This window comes from Amphiura filiformis, chromosome 19, assembly GCF_039555335.1.
Source record: "Amphiura filiformis chromosome 19, Afil_fr2py, whole genome shotgun sequence".
In the NCBI taxonomy this organism is placed as follows: Eukaryota; Metazoa; Echinodermata; class Ophiuroidea; order Amphilepidida; family Amphiuridae; genus Amphiura; species Amphiura filiformis.
The window spans coordinates 1,259,490-1,276,092 of record NC_092646.1 but is presented as its reverse complement, the minus strand read 5'-3'; the positions used below and the strand labels follow the sequence as shown (position 1 = coordinate 1,276,092).

General features: G+C 37.9%; 1 long non-coding RNA gene across 1 annotated transcript; it reads left to right on the top strand.

Annotated features, from left to right (window-relative positions):
* Nucleotides 1-606: 606 nt before the first annotated feature.
* Nucleotides 607-11,233, top strand: LOC140140245 (uncharacterized). The gene is made up of 3 exons (XR_011857227.1): nucleotides 607-793; nucleotides 9,956-10,050; nucleotides 10,913-11,233. It is a non-coding gene; the product is annotated as an uncharacterized lncRNA (long non-coding RNA).
* Nucleotides 11,234-16,603: the final 5,370 nt, after the last annotated feature.

Here is a 16,603-nt window from a genome sequence, read left to right as displayed (position 1 = left end):
TATATCGATGACCATTGACTTTTTTCGCTATTTTGCGGTGCAAAAAAATAGCTAAAAATATACTAAACTCACCACTCACATTTCAAAATCGGGTTTTCTCTTAATCCGCCACAGAGAATTGCTTTTGAGATCAATTGTCCAGTTTTTTTCTGCATGTTATCATTAAAGACACTTGTCGAATTCATATGAGCCAATATTGAGTGATTTAAAGTGAACATGTCGATAGATATGGTCGCTACAATCTCATATTCACTATGGACTATATTAGCCGAATTTCGTTGTTACATAAAATGCGGAGTGATTTAGTGTTGCGCCCTCTTGACATGATCAAGATGAAAGATGGCCGAACTTCATTAAGTATGCATGATATCTACTTAATATTCATATTGACATTTCGCGATAAATATTCATATTCACATTGCGGACCAATCAGAATACTTCGGTGTAAATCAGTCTTGCCGGTTCTGAATGCATAATTAATGCTTGATCTCTTAGATAGATGGGGTGAGCAACGAAGGCAGTTTTTATCTGACCAACATGTCACACTGTCGCTAGGGCAGCCTGGTCGCTAGGGCAGAGTGACGTCGGAGCTTGGGCAGATAAAAATCTGTAAAAAGTTTTAAGAAATTGTGGGCGGGGCGAAGGGTCGGCGGCGAAACACAAAGAGATTTGGCAGGCACACACATCGACGGATTTCAATTTCAGCGGAGTTTGTCAACAAAGATGAACCAAATGGCCGGGCCAAATGGATTATATTTTATTGCTGCAGAATCGGGCACACGGCAGAAACAAGGTATTTAAAACATTATACTTGTTTTTGGAATCGAATGTTGATAAAAGCGAAATTAGAAACTGATTTTTGCGGGTAAATTTTGAGGAAATCGGATGTTGTCAATGTTTTTTTTAAATTTTTTTTAATCAGTCAAAAACTTCCGGGTCATGCCAAGGAAGGTAAAATTATTACGGATGTGCATTCCTGTCGCCTGATTTATGATCGAAATCATGATTGATCATTCCTTTGAGTACACAAACCTTTCCACTAGCCTTGTTGTCTGCAGTTGCCTGTCGTGAGCTGAAGCCGGGGCTGAATTCTGAGAGAATGTGACTGTCTGATCGGCCTGACTTAGTCTCCACAGCAGCCAGTTTGGTTCCGCTCCCTCCACACAAACAGTCTGCCAATGATCACGAACTGGTCCTTTTTGATTCGCTAACGATTTTCTGCCGACGTCATCCAGCTTGACGTCAAACAAAGCTTTCAATTGGTCGATCGGCTAGACGGCTACTTTATTATTCATGAGCAAGTTTGACCCGCCATCTCGCGGCATTCTCGCCAGCTGACTGAGGTCAATCAAGTTCCCGTATGTACAGCTCGACGGCTATATTCGTGTAGCTAATCAGAAACGGCGTTATAAGTGGCAATTGGCAGACTGTTTGTGTGGAGGGAGCGTAACCAAACTGGCTGCGGAGGAGACTAGGCCTGACTGAGTCCCGCCCGGTCCCGGGCCAATGTTTAATTTTGTAAGCTTACATGTTGGTAATTGTGAGATGCACTGCTGGCATGTTATGAACTTGTGTTCATCATGTCGTGATGTTAGTTGTTACATGTTAACATGGACGTAATTCATGTATTCATTTAATATGTTCATGAGCTTACACGTATTCCTGACATTGTCCTTGACCTTGCTGAGCCTGAGGTTAATTAATTACTTATGCACAGACTTTCTTTGCTCTATAAGATTCGCCATGAACTAATTGACATCTCCATGAGTAAATATCTCACACCAAATCCAAGATCAAGCAGACCTCATAACCAGAAATACATCAAGCCAGCAACCAGAATTGATGCATACAAATATTCATTTTTCCCCGCATCAATTGAACTGTGGAATAAACTGCCTGCCGAAGTAGTTGAAGCAAAAACCTTGCAGAGCTTCAAGTCATCACTGCGCAACCATTGCAGCGATGTTCAACTTAATACAATTCATTAATTTTTTCTGCACATCTCCATGCGAGCTCATCGGTCAAGTTGACTTTAATATATGCTTTTAGCACAACGTCGGCTTACCAGAACCAGAACCAGAATTAGGTTTCTGCCGGAAATTAGAACGAAATGGTCTGAGCAATCGGCAACAGCAATAGCCTTTTCCGCGGGATCCGCCATCTAGTGGGTCCTGCCGTACTGCATGCCATGCGATAGACATTACGTCGTCGATTACGCGGTAGTCGCAACGCGTTGCGCACCTCTTCAGTCAAGCGTCAACGTGGTGATCTTAGCAACAAGGTACTCATATACCCAAAAGATGGCGGCGTTGTCACAATGTCAATGACTACCTCTAATTGAAAAGTTATAATTTGGTTCACCCACAGAAGGAGAACCGGGACTCCCTCTACCGCCACATACAATCGCGCCGTTAGCTATGGGGAGAAAATTGGGGGTATTCGGGTCCTTGCCGACGGTGCGCGGAGACGAACGAAAACAATTTTGCGTCTCATCTGAAGCGTCTTGATACTCGCGTGTGCGACTCTCAAATGCGCCCTTCATCCATGTCGCGCTTGCATGACAACGAATGCCTCGAGTGCATTCCGAGGGAAACCGAATACCCCTAATTTTTGCTCCATGCCTATATCAAGATGGCGGCCGAGTCCTGATTCTCTGTTTTTAATTCTGTGGGTTCACCTCAAGTTTGGTAGTGATGTCAATGCTCTTTCGCGGTTGTGCCGCAAGCGTGCTGACAAATCGCCCCCGTTGCGCGTGCGTGTACGTGGCGTTTAACTTTACGCGCGCGATTCGATACTGCGGCAAGCATAGACATACCACCTAGACCTATAAGTGCCCATACTTAACCATGGCAGTAGGTGAAGCCACGTATCCAAGGTGATTTTGGTCGGGTGGTCGGACGCGGAGAAATAAGCGTGCATGTCTGGAGAGAAAGACGCGCTCGTTTGCGTGATTGTTGCGCCATTATTGCTCGCGTCAAATGCAACATGTTCTGTAGACGTGAACATAAGGCCGTGTAAAATTAATATTTTGGTTCTCGTCCCCTCCCTCCTCCATTTCTGGGATTTGTCAGATTTTTTTTTTTTTTAGATTTTTCAATTTTTTAGACTTTGGAATGATTTATGAAATCTTCATACATATAAATAAGTTTATTAGAGAACAAGCATCACTTCCAAGTCTTTTTGTGGTACTCTAGGGGGTTTATCCATCAAAAATTAGAAAAAAAAAAAAAAAAAAAAAGGGCCTCATCGTTTCCTCGAGCACTGTTGGAGAAGACCGAAAACTACTGACAATGCTAATTTTACAAAAAAAAAAAAAAAAAAAAAAAACACCTCCCTCCCTCATCAATTCATGAAAATCCTCTGGACGAGAACCAAAACATTAATTTTATACGGCCTAATCTGCTTGCTTGCGTCCGGGTATGCGTCCTTGTCAAAGTCGTTGCTAAGCAGTGTCGGCTTCACTACGCGAAGCAAAGTCACTGGTCTAGGTACTTGTTTGTCTGGGGCGGCGAGCAAATTAAGCACCTAGGTCACTACCGAACTTGATGAACCAAATTATAGGCCTAACACTAGGCATGTCACAGTGGCTGCACAATACTTCTGCCACACTGTGCATGCAAGCATAACAGTAAATTGAAAAGCGCGCGCATGAAAGTTGTTCAATTTTGGCAAACATCCATGCAGAAAAATTAATTTCCTCATATGTGGAAAGAAAAAAAGCAAGGTACACCAACTTGATGTGGGGAAACAAGTAAAATACAGACTAGACAGTATGCAGGGGGACAAAACATCAGACGTAGGCAGAAGAAGTAGGCAAAGTTCGATAGCCAAAAATTACCAGTTCCAAGGCCCACAGAAGTAAGTGCTGAACCTGCAAAAACAACAAGGATCAATGGTAATACAAAACTGCACTAGAACAAGTGATGAAAATCAAGTGATGAAAATCACTGTGCATATAAACAGACACGCTAAACCAAACATCCAGAGTAGGCACAAAACAGGCAAAGTTCGATGGCCAAAAATTGCCAATTCCAGAGCCCACAAAAGTGTCAGGAAAACAGTACACTGGAAGTGATGAAAATCACTGTGTACATAGCAGTGAAACACTTAACAGACAAAAAAACAACCGACGTTTCGAGCAGATAAACTGCTCTTCTTCAGGGACAGACAACAAAATATAAAGCAAACAACAAGAACTACATGCTGTAGTTTAAAAACAAATTCAAGTCAAAAATTGAAGGCAAGTTCAAATTGAAATAAGTAGCAAAATAAGACAGCAAACTCAGAGCAAAATAAGTTGTGTCTTCTCTCATTGAGAGCAAATTCACTACAAAGTTAGAATGGCAAACAATATGTAAATAAGCACCACCACGGGACAATAGAGTATTGTCCTAATTGACAGGAAGTAAATGTCAAGTGGGGTCGCAATCAATAGAGGTTGTAGAGAATGAATAGATAGGATAAGTGGACAAATGTCACTCAAACTTTAATATTATGAGAAAAGTAATGCATATTAAATAAAGAACAAATAATGTTTATAGACCTACACAATACATGTATCAAGAAAAGTGAAAAATAAGCCAAAAATTGCTGGATAAAACACAAGACAATGAAGGTCTCAAATATTAAAGTGTAATATGCATACTGAAAAGAGGGGAGGCAGAAAAACAGAGAAAGTATGAAAGCATGTGGTCCATGCATGATCAAATTTAATTTCAGTGCATGTACAGATATAGGCCTGCGGATGAAAGTGATAAAAAAAAAAATCACTAAAACCAAAGCACAGTGAAATACTGTTGCAAATTGACATGAAATATGCCAAAATAGGTAGTGATACAGGGACTGCTAAAAGCTGGAAAATATTAGCAAGCAAGGAGGCCTACAATAAGAAGGCCAAATGTGAATTGACACATCAAACAAATAGGCCTACATGTAGGTCCAGAAATAAATGCTAACAAGATCCATAGGCCTAAAGATACACTGGCATGTTAATCTTTAACATTCAAGCCAAGTGGTTGGGTTGTCTGAAGTTTAGAGATCCAGTCTTTCTCAAGTTTCTTTCGCATGAAAGTGTCAGTCTTTGGGGTTTGTCAATACACATGACAGTAATGTGATTTGCAGAATGTCCTGGGAGGTTGAAATGTTTAGCTACTGGTGTATTTCTGTTAAGACGAGCATCAGCACAATGCTCAGTCAGTCTGGTTTCCAGGCTACGACCAGTCTCTCCCACATACTGTACTTGACAATTAGCACATGTGATGAGATAGATCACATTCTCACTCTGACAACTGAGGTGTTTGTGGATGACATGACTTTCACCTGTGGAAGAACTAGTGAAAGACGACCCTTTCTTGGTGTGTGCGACTGGTGAGCCACCACCCCATTTAGGTTTAGAGTGGATCTCATGCTTACATAAAGAACATGAGCCACATGCAATCGAGCCTCTAGGAGGAGGTTGGGCTGGAGGTAGGGATGAACGTACAATCATGTCCTTGATGTTAGCACTTCTCCGATAAGCTACCATGGGTAGGTTAGGAATTGCCTTCTTACATCTATCTGAAGTATGCAAGATACGCAAGTGTTTGTGAAGTATCTGAGAAAGTTTAGGAAGCGAAGGATGGTAAGTGATGACCAGTGGAATGCGTTCTGGATTATCAGAGTCTGGCGTCTTAGGCTCGAGAGCATCAGATCTAGGAATAGTAGCATTCCCCAAAGACTGACACTTTCATGCGAAAGAAACTTGAGAAAGACTGGATCTCTAAACTTCAGACAACCCAACCACTTGGCTTGAATGTTAAAGATTAACATGCCAGTGTATCTTTAGGCCTATGGATCTTGTTAGCATTTATTTCTGGACCTACATGTAGGCCTATTTGTTTGATGTGTCAATTCACATTTGGCCTTCTTATTGTAGGCCTCCTTGCTTGCTAATATTTTCCAGCTTTTAGCAGTCCCTGTATCACTACCTATTTTGGCATATTTCATGTCAATTTGCAACGGTATTTCACTGTGCTTTGGTTTTAGTGATTTTTGGCTTTATCACTTTCATCCGCAGGCCTATATCTGTACATGCACTGAAATTAAATTTTATCATGCATGGACCACATGCTTTCATACTTTCTCTGTTTTTCTGCCTCCCCCTCTTTTCAGTATGCATATTACACTTTAATATTTGAGACCTTCATTGTCTTGTGTTTTATCCAGCAATTTTTGGCTTATTTTTCACTTTTCTTGATACATGTATTGTGTAGGTCTATAAACATTATTTGTTCTTTATTTAATATGCATTACTTTTCTCATAATATTAAAGTTTGAGTGACATTTGTCCACTTATCCTATCTATTCATTCTCTACAACCTCTATTGATTGCGACCCCACTTGACATTTACTTCCTGTCAATTAGGACAATACTCTATTGTCCCGTGGTGGTGCTTATTTACATATTGTTTGCCATTCTAACTTTGTAGTGAATTTGTTCTCAATGAGAGAAGACACAACTTATTTTGCTCTGAGTTTGCTGTCTTATTTTGCTACTTATTTCAATTTGAACTTGCCTTCAATTTTTGACTTGAATTTGTTTTTAAACTACAGCATGTAGTTCTTGTTGTTTGCTTTATATTTTGTTGTCTGTCCCTGAAGAAGAGCAGTTTATCTGCTCGAAACGTCGGTTGTTTTTTTTGTCTGTTAAGTGTTTCACTGCTATGTACACAGTGATTTTCATCACTTCCAGTGTACTGTTTTCCTGACACTTTTGTGGGCTCTGGAATTGGCAATTTTTGGCCATCGAACTTTGCCTGTTTTGTGCCTACTCTGGATGTTTGGTTTAGCGTGTCTGTTTATATGCACAGTGATTTTCATCACTTGATTTTCATCACTTGTTCTAGTGCAGTTTTGTATTACCATTGATCCTTGTTGTTTTTGCAGGTTCAGCACTTACTTCTGTGGGCCTTGAACTGGTAATTTTTGGCTATCGAACTTTGCCTACTTCTTCTGCCTACGTCTGATGTTTTTGTCCCCCTGCATACTGTCTAGTCTGTATTTTACTTGTTTCCCCACATCAAGTTGGTGTACCTTGCTTTTTTTCTTTCCTGTTGTTATTATTCAAGGTATCCTCTTGTATCATTTATTGATCCTTGATGTGTTTTGTGTCCTCGTCCGTTGGATTCACCATTACCCACTTTTTCCTCATATGTGCTATTTATCACAATTGTTTGAATTTTTGATATATGGTGTGTGAAACCTTTCTGTGACTACCATCGGGTTTTTTTAAGATAAATATTGCTTCGTTTAAGAGCTACTACCTATTTTTATGGATTGTTGAATAAATATAGGCCTTTTGAAAAATCAAGATCTACCACCATTTAGCTGAAATACTAATCTTTCTAAGCATGTAAATTATTTCCGTCGACAACGAATGGCACACTTGAGGAAAACGATTTGAAACAAAACATTTTTAAGTGAGTTTAAAGGAGTAATATTCCAAACCACAATAGCTCTAAGCCATTGTGTGTGTCCAAGGCCACACCATTTTTGTATACGCGGTATAAGAGGGGCTGTTCCGTTTATCGTTTCTCTTCCCATGTTAATCCAGATAACAAAATGTTAATTTTAAGTCTCATTGCAAATGAATTTTTATTTTTACTTTTCGGATTTGGCTTTGAGCAATGGTGACACATACCATATTTACAGAAAAATGAAAATTCTATTCCAGACGCCGTCAAAATGTCGAAGTTTTTTTTTTGTATTATATTAAATTAATTAACTGCACATTCTTTACTCAACATCATAACAGGTTCATACTTGACAAATTCATGATGAATATAAAGACTTTCATTAAACATCGAAAAAAAAATTACTCATGCCTAATTTACATAATAATATCATGAATACATAATTAGCTGTAATAAGCTAATTTGCATAATTGATTACTTTTTGTGTATTTTTTGTTATCAATTGAAAGAACTTTGTATACATATGTTTGTGAAAAAACCGCACCCTGATATCATGTACGGTTTTCTTTTGGCATCAATTTTGCATATTAATTAGCTGAACTTAGTCATTTTTTTTTTTTTTTTTTGTCTGCAGATTGGCCGGAATTGCTAAAATAGTATATTTGGTTAATTTATTATAATTATTCAATGATAGATTTTTAATTTTGTTTTCTTTGACGAAGTTAAAAAGATAGGCAATTAACCTGTGATACTTAAATTAACGTTGCTTTTTTTCAAGCAAGTGTCCAAATAAACCTTCAAAATCTCGAAATGTGCCAATTTTGTCATTATAGCAATTTGTGGCAGATTTGCATTCCATTTATGAGCATCTTAAAATTGACACTATGTCACAATGCATTGACCGATTTCAATTCGGTTTTTTTTTTTTTTATGCTTTAATAAAGGTCATTCATGTAGAAACATTAAATAACGTGTTTCTGCTGCCCTTATTTTTGAGGTGATATACCTACTAACACTAACACTACCATGACTACACGCAATCAAAGGATGCATGGAACTGTAAAAGGTACCGGTATTGTGTATTAAATGCCTGGTATAAAAAAATGTTTGAAATTTAATTCGTCCATGGTACAAACTACAGTTTTTGTCAGAGAAGAACGGCATTTGTTTACATTTTGAGAGCTTGCAGAGCGTAAACACAGAAGTGGGCAAGTCACAATCATAACAACAGACCGATAATCTGATTGGCCGATTACGTGTCAACTGCGCAGTGAAGCAAAATCGTCTTCAAAGCGGCAAGTATGAAACCAGCATAAGACAGCGCGCATGCGCCGACACGCAACAGCAGCACACTTGTAGATCCTTGATGATCGTATGATAATGGTCTACCGCTAGTCCGAATCTGAAATGCACTGCACCAGTCCGACATGCGCCAATCCGAATCTAAAATACACTTTGCCAGTCCGACACGCCGTTAGTCCGAAAATGAAAAACACTGCGCTAGTCCGAAATTGAAAACCACTGCGCTAGTCCGAATCTGGAAAACACTCTTTCAGTCCGAGACTGTGCCGAATCTAAAAATCACTGCGCTAGTACGAAACTGAAAACGATTGCGCTAGTCCGAATTTGAAAAACACTGCGCTAGTCCGAATTTGAATTGGGGAAACACTGCGCTAGTCTGATATTCGGACTAGCGCAGTGTTTCTCAGATTCGGACTAGCGCAGTGTTTTTCAGCGCTGTAGTTTTCAGTTTCGGACTAGCGCCATGGTTTTCAGTTTCAGACTAGCGCCATGGTTTTCAGTTTCGGACTAGCGCAGTGTCGGACTGAAGAAGAGTTTTCCAAATTCGGACTAGCGCAGTGTAATTCGGACTAGCGGCGTGTCGGAATGAAAACTGTGTTTTCAGATTCGGACTAGCGGCGTGTCGGACTGTTGCAGTGGTTTTCATTTTCAGACTAGCGCATGCTTTTTTTCGGACTAGCGCCGTGCTTTTCATTTTCACCTCTAAGTATAGGGAATTTGTGTTGTCGGACTAGCGGCGTGTCGGACTGAGCGGTGCACCCCGGGAAAACAAGGGGGTATCCGAAACTTTTGAGCAGACACGAATTTTCTTGTCGATATTTTTTCCAAAACGCCCAATTCGGCCCTGATTTGGTAAAACGATCTAACTTGAAATTAGGACATTTTGAGATAAATCCATATCATGGATAATGTGAGGGCGCTCTTTCCATTGGTGTCATCCTCAAATCGCCACCATGCCACCAAATAATGAGATTTTTATATTTTCTAAGACATTAGATCTGTTTAATAATTTATTTTATTCAAAAAGAAAAATGGCAAGTGTTCAAACTTGAAAGCTCTTTTTCTCGAATCAGCGATTTGAATTTCAAGTTAGATCATTTTACCAAATCAGGGCCGCCATTCCCCCTGCTGTAAATAACGATAGGTCCCTTAGTCATATTTTATATTAAATGATTTTATGTTTGTGTGTGTTTGGTTTGCAGTTGACCTAGCTTATCAATGTGTGGAAATGTGGAAATGGATTAATTATCTCTATAAAGAGTCTGTGAAGATACAATTGATCTGTTGCTGTAAATTGGTAAGTAGACTACAGTCAACATCAAAACTAAATACAGAAAACAAATTGTTGAAAATTGGGATAAATCGAATCCCACCCAGAGCAAACAACTTCTCTCTTTGTTTTCTCTCTTTATTCCTTCCTTCTTTCCCTTCCTGTTGCCAAAAAAAACCCTGAGGCGGTTAGGGTTAAGCAGTTTCATAGCCAAGTCAAGTATTGGGGAAAATGTTCAGAGGATACAAATTGTACAATGTTCAATTCTTTCATTCAGTAAAAGAGTGGAACAACTTGCTTACATCCACCATTAATAAATGTTGCCATTTATGCTGCGCCTTTCACATGTATCAAAGCGCTTTAAATTTATTCCGCTGTTGTTAAAATGTGTCAGCTGCCATACAATGCCTAAAGCATGCTCATACCTTTGGGCGGCGCTAAATGGACAATATTCCTAACAGCTCCCCATTTCACCCCTGGGTAGAGAAAGGCAAGTGAAGTAAAGCGCCTTGTTCAATACAATGGCACAAGACGATGGCACTGCTGGGGCTCAAACTTGCAAAACTCTGATTATTTAGGTAGAACCTGTACTGCTGCGCCACCTTGCCCCCGTTACTCATCAGACAACTTCAGCTTTCAAATCTGTTCTAGCTGAATGTTCTGACACAGTACCCTGACTCCAAAAATAGACCTCCCAATCATACCTCCAGTTTAAACTTCTACAGGTAGATATAGAATACAAGATCCAAGAAATTCATTGGTTGAAATTCATGTTGGTAGATTTCATCTTTGCAATTTGCATGCAATAATATTGCTCATACATCAAATGGTTTTATAATTCAAGCTTTTTAAATAATTATGTTCTTCTTCTTATTTTTTTGTTTCACAGGGGCATGATGATTTGAAAAAGGGACCTCAGGACATCAATCTACAATGCATCTCATGAATGATAGCTGCCATAAACAAATATGCTTTTTGTATAGAGCGTACATTTTCTTGTTGGTCATTCAATCTACACATTTGGCAAACAATGTTATAGTATAATGTAAAGTACCAGTATTCAGCAAAAATCAAGAGGTGAACATTTTATCAGACTATATTTAAGAACTGGAGTGCTAAATTTGTGACTTCACATGAATGACACTGTATTGTGTTTTTTTTTAAACTGTTGTGGAAGAGGTAGCCCAGTCAAAAGTAAATAGGAGCTTAACCTGAATAACCCACCACTAATAATTAGTGGTGGGTTATTCAGGTTAAGCCCTTATTTACCTTATTGCAACACAATTATTGCAACATAATTCATATAACCACCTAGTACAGACAGGCTGTGAGCTGGACTCCTATACCGATTTGATTTGTGAAATCTTTATTGAGGGATTTAAAATACTTCAGTGGCAAGCACTGCTTTCCAAGCAGGCCCTCATACAATGATCTAAGATGCTTGCTATTAGAGGGGTATCACGGTTTGCGAATAGAACTCGTTCGCTATTTGAGGGGCATTGCGGTTTTGCAAATTGGGCGAGTTCTATTTATCATCCATTCTTTTCGGAAAAGCATATTAAAGAATATATCAATAAAATTCACCAGAAGTCAAAGTAGTGGAACAATGCTTAATTTTTGCATGAATCCAAAGTAGTTGTTGGGAATGTTGGCCGACTTTTTTGTTTGACAGGAAATGTTTAAGAGAATCTTTTAATTAGAGAGTGTTAGTAAATGTTAGGAAGTTCTATCCTACCAGGGTCCCTACATCAGGGGGGAAATTGGGGTAATTATGTGTATATAGATCTAGCTTTTGGGGAATCTTTAATATGTTTTAATATTTGTACATGTAGATGGAAGCTAGTAGATATGGCGATAAAAATAAAGTGAGAATAAATAATAAGTGAAAAGAAAATAATCAAAAGAGTAAAATAAATAAATAAAATAAATAGAGTATAGATCTTAGTCAATGTGTGAAAACCGGTGAAATCTGGTTGTGTCTGGTTCTATCGGATATTTCAATTAATTTTACAGTATATAAGACCTTACAATTTTGGATCTTAGTATCCATTTCTCGATTCGCCATAAGAGTTAACAAGTGTTAGCTATGACCAGCAGAAGCAGTACCAGTAGTTCTATCAAATTACTACCAGAATTTCCACAGTTTTACGAGAAAGCTTTGCCTCAAGTTATGGATCCGTTACCAATATATAACTGCGATCCAATTTTCTCAGTCGAACCAAGTATCAATGTAGACGATATGAACATGTACGATATGACCAGCGTAGATTCAGCCGGTAATTACGAAGAGCCGCCAGCATCCAGCTACCATGAATTAATGAAGACTGCTGATGAGTATCGTGAATATATGCGAAGCCAAAATGGATGGGATCTTGATGATCCTGTGGCCGCTACACTGGACAACTACATAGAGAATCATATGACAGAGTATAGGCGTGAAGTTGAAAAGAAGAACAAACAGTATAACAAAGACTGTACCAATCAAGACTCTGGTGAGAAAACTGAAGATCAAGAAAATGATCTGATTATCGTGGAAGATAAGCAAGACAACGATGACTGTGGTAATTTGCAACCACCTGGAACTGACAGCACACCCTTGGATCAGAAACCGCCGCTTGATGGATTGAACAATGCTCCGAGAAGACCATTCAGTCACCTACCTAGATTGTATCAGAAACCTAAGACATTGTTCGAGAAGAAGAAGGATATTCTACACCAAAAGAGTAATCAGAAAGATAGTGAGAAAGTTTATCACGTTGGCAATGAAAAATATGTGACTGTTTCGCATTTCAGAGGAAGAAAGAGCGTACATGTGAGACAATTCTATACTGATAACAACAGCGTAACTCGACCAACTAAGAAAGGCCTTGTGCTTTCAGTTGAAGAATGGAAAAACTTGACTCTTGTTGTCACAGATGTGAACAAAGCTCTCGAAACATAAAATCATGATGAGAGCAAACATTGTAAAAACTGTGGTATATTTCAACCAATCAGAAGTAAATACAGTGACCATGTAGAAAGACTTGTACATCCTTTCTTTGTTATGTCTGTGTAAAAATAGATCGTCCAATCAGAATTATAAATTAGAAAAAGGTTTAACAGTGTAACATGTAGGTAATCTGTAAAGGTATAGTGTAAAACTTGGTTGTTAACTTTTAACCAATCAGATTTGTGATCAAAGTTATACATACAGTGACCATGCATGAATTTCATACTTCCTCCCTTTGTTTCCACTTCCTCCCTTTGTCTATAGGTCCTACTTCCTCCCTATGCATGTATGTAGCAATAATTAGAGTGAGTATCATTTAGACAATTAAGGAAATATCCTGTATTATTATGTAATTGATAAGCTAATCAACAACCAATTGAACTACCTTCATATGTCAAAAATATTATTTGAAGATGTACTTCCTGGAGAAAAAATAAATTTAGAGACAAAGAATAATTATGTGTCTGTCATTAGTATCAAAAGTGCCTACCTATCTCCTCAACAGTGATGTAACTATGTAGATTCATTTTAATCAAAGTGACAAGGGTAACTTACAGGAAATTTAATCAACACCTTCATAAATCCATTCGCAATATATACTTTGCTAGTAGGTCTACCAAAATCACTTTTGATCTTAGTATCATAGAGTTCACGTCTATCGTCAAGGTTTATTACCAATCTTCTGATCTTCATACATTCTACGTATCATAATCGCAAAATGGCTAGACGAAACACCGGCTTCAAATCTGTTATCAGAATGGGAGGACTATCAAGTCTAGTTAACAAGACGGGTCGCTCTGAAGACGAGCATTATGTACGAGGAGATTGGGATAGCCTTAGCTTTGATGCTATCTATCCTATATCTGCAAATTATGTTTTAGTGGAGACTGTAGCAGAAGAGGTTTTGGAAGATTTTTACCAAAAAATCTTCAATTGGCGGATGAACAATCCTAGGTAAGTTATCATTTTTCTTCTTACTTTTTTTAAAAATATTTTTTTAAATATTTTTTATGATACATTCACATTATTTTAGCTTTAATAAATTTTTAATTTTCTTTAATTTTTTCACTAATAAAATCTTTTTATTAGTATTAGTATTATTATTATTTCGTAATATTTCATAATATTCTTTATTTATATATTTATTTATTTTCTTGATTTAAGTTCTTTTTTGCTTCGGACTATTTATTTATTTATTTACTTTTAAATTCAAAATTAATGTTTGCTTTTTTTAAATGTAATTATTTACACATAAGGATTATTTTCTTGTTGATTAATTATTTAAAAATTTGTAAAGAAATTCATTAGAAAAATATTGTCATACCATTTGGTTATATTAGAGGTCATATTTCTTCTCACCGATAATGGTATTTTAATTATTTAGGCCTATTTGTTTATTTATTTTAAAATTTGTTAATTTTATTTGTCTCTACCCTTCGTCTTCTTCTTTTTCTACTTCTTATTTTATTATTATTAGTAGTATTATTCTTATTTTATTATTATTATTAGCATTATTATTATTATTATTATTATTAGCATTATTTTTATTATTATTATTTTTAAAATTCCACATTAATCTCTCAAAATATTCTATCAGCAACATATCTACAATTAGGTTGATCTTTCAACCATTTTGAAGTTTTTTAAAATTCATCGTAATATTTCTATCATTTTGAAGTTTTTTAAAAATCATTGTTTTATTTCTTTTTCACGCAGACGTCAATTCAATGACGATATCTGGATTCACAACTATAATCTAGAGATGCAACGTATGTTTCCCCAGCTAGATAGCAGAATTACCAGGCATTTGGGTTGGATGCGCTTAAAGGCTATGCATACAAAGGATATTGAAACTTTGAAGAATCTATCTGCCCCCCAGGAGCCCCATTTGATACCACCTCGTCAGGTTTCAAGTTTATCTGGACCATCATCTTTAGGCGCATCTATGCCATCTTCAACATCAGAGCCGCCAGCAAGTCCCCCTTTAGCGGAGTCTACACCAGAGGAACCTACAACGGTGAATCAAGCTTCATCATCTCCGACGGATCATGTCCAAGGAAACGAAGAAGACAAGGTAAATCATACACCTAATGATATTGACACTAAGATTGTTGTTGTTGTAGATGAACCTCCCCCACCTTCATACGCAAGTGTAGTTAAGGGTTTTTTCAACACTTATTCAGCTGCAACCACCTCTCAAGATGGAGGTAGGCCTAGAGTTCCTGATGTTACGAATGTTAAAGTCAATTCCAAACGTACTTTAGAAGCTGAGGCTAAGGCTATCAAATCTAAGAAATCCAAATTTAGTTTTAAAAAAGTAACTTCATCTGGCTCGTCAACTCGTTCTCCAACCTCTGACCCATCCAAGTTTAATTTTAAAAAAGTGACTTCCTCTTCTTCCTCTCGTCCTCCAACCTCTACCCCATCACCATCATCATCAATCCCTTCATCACCATTGCCATCAACATCAAACCAACCATCATCATCATCAAACCCATCAAACCCACCACCATCACCATCATCCACGTCTACGCCCGAGGCATCATCATCAACATCGTCAAATTTAAAGAGAGGGAGGGATGATAACTTAGATCAGGATGAAAGTCAGGGACAAAATTTGGAAAATGGTCCTTCTGTTAAAAGAAAGAGGGAAACACCTAGGTACAATGTTAGACTAGATAAGAAAATTGATAGCAAACGCTTTAGAGCCAAAGAAAGGTGGTACAGAGTGGAATTTGAAACGGGAAGTAGGGGTTCCATTGCTGAAGTCTTAGGAGATTTAGAGAGAATTTTTCAGGAAGTAATGACCCAAACTTTCGATGGTGTTCAAGATCGGGATCACATACGTTTCGTACTGATTTCGCCAGATCAATTGGAAGTTCCAATTGCCATCCCGTGGGTCTTGGTGAAAGACATGTCTATCGAAGAGATGTTAAAGGCTATCGAAAAAGTCTTACAATCTAATGAGAACTTTTACATTAATTCGGGGGTGACTTTGGTTATTCAACATGTTGATATTCCTATGGGAGGTCGGTCCCCATATGTTAGAACATTGGACAGTCGTGAATTTGTTAAGAGGTCCAGAGGGATGATCGAGATCGATAACAAAGATGATGATCTCTGCTTTGCCAAAGCCATCATTACTTCTATGACTCGTCCTATCACTGGTAAGAGAAAACCTCACAAGAAATGGAATAGTATTCAAAAAGGTTTGAAAGTTCTAACAGACATGGCCTTAGAGTTACACAAAAAAGTAGGGGTACCAGAAGGGCCAGTTTCGGCAGATGACTATCCAAAATTTCAAGCTGAAATTCTTAAGGAAAATGTTAGATTAGTTGTTTATGGACTTAGAACTCAATATGGTGTTATATTTGAAGGACCTCCAGCAGAGCATACAGCCTATCTCTTTTTTCATCATAATCATTACGATGTTATCTGTTCACCAGCAGTGTTTGTCAATTCAGGGTACTTTTGTGAGGCATGTCTAAAAGGATATAATAATAAAAACACCCATACCAAATGTACGAAGGGCAATTCAGATACCCCCATATGTTCCCAATGTCAAACATCCCAATGTAACGCTCGTGTCCC